The following is a 1621-nucleotide window of genomic DNA, read 5'->3' on the forward strand; positions in this document are numbered from 1 at the left end:
TGTACATACATTACACCAAGTAAATGACTACGAAGTAAATGGAGGAAGTTAACGTACGCGCAGTTATGGTCGGCGAATGTGCAGCAGCGTGATTTCCGTCTCTCCTTGTCACAAAAATTGGAAGCTGCCATGTGCGACGCAACATTAAAGTCTAAACCAGCGTAGTATTATCATTGTACCGTGTGCTTTTTCACGGTTGATCAACGGTGAGAGCTCATAATGCTAAACGAACGATTTACAATATCAGGCAAAAAGTTCCGTATTTTCACACCACGTCGTTTAATATGCATTTACAAATTGAATTAATCGCTCTTCATGTATGCCAATTACGTACGTTTGCATTATTTCGTCGTGCCCCATTAGACTGTATGCATCGTCAATCGTTTGTTCGTTTTAACTGCCATCGCGTGTTACTTTCATGTATCATAATTCTTTTCAAGTTTCGAGAAGCATTTTTTTCTCATGCTATTCTGCTTCGTAATTGTCAATAGTTACAGACATATATATCCGCTATGTCAAATCCTTATTGAAAAAAATAGTTTGATTGAAAATGGAGAAGATTTTGATTGAATTAATCAGAATTTCAGTTATCTTAGAATTTTATTAGATTTTAACTAGAAAATTTTCTAATAAAATTCTGGTTGAGGTAACTAGCATTTTGATTGATTTGATCAGAATTTTCTGGTTTTGTTTCATTTTCTCAATGCTACTTTTAAATATGGCGTTATCGTTATCATTCAATGCCATTTGTCTCAGATGCAATCTGAGTTTTCATACTAACCGTATCGACGACGGCGCGAGGGTATCGATACTGCCGATTATACATGCGCGTGTAATTACTGTAGAAATCCAAGTAAAGCTGTGCGAATATCGCTCGCGCTTATTATAAGCGCGAGCTTCGCATGCGGAATATCTAATGCCGTATGTTAATACAGTCGCTCGCATGCGCGTCGCACGTTTCGATTGAGGATCAAGATAGACCGCAATTTTTAACGATTAATCGCCGCTCAAATATTCCCGAGGGTCGTATTGTCTTACGGCGGACATTTATACGTGTGTCCCTTCCGATAAATATTTCGGTAAAGATGATAAATGTCTCTCTCACGCCCAAATTAGATCACCCTTATTTAATCGACTGATCCACGTTGTTAATTAACTTTGGCATTAAGGCGCTGTGGTTAAGATGCGACAAGCGAACAAGTAATTTGTGAAAAAAATTACACGAATTTACATCTGATATCGCAAATGAGGGTTTTTTTTGCGCGATCAATCGTATAATATCAATCGTATAATATCTTTAGATCAGAAAAAAATCGATTTCTTGTGATGTTATATATTTTTGGAAAACTCTTTAAGATATATACTGAATATATTATACAAGAAAGAATATTTAGATGACATATACATATTAGGTGATGCTTATTTGTTTATATTCATATGTAAATGTTGTTTAGTATTTTTTATTATATCATATAACAAACAAAAATTGCTCACTTAACGACTAATGACTAGATAGTCATCAGTTATTGTCGGAACGCGAGTCTTAAATTTGATAATAAGAGGCAGTAAATTAATTTAATGTTTGAAAATTATATATATATATATATATATATATATATAT

The sequence above is a fragment of the Atta cephalotes genome (genome assembly GCF_000143395.1).
Source record: "Atta cephalotes unplaced genomic scaffold scaffold00015, whole genome shotgun sequence".
In the NCBI taxonomy this organism is placed as follows: domain Eukaryota; kingdom Metazoa; phylum Arthropoda; class Insecta; order Hymenoptera; family Formicidae; genus Atta; species Atta cephalotes.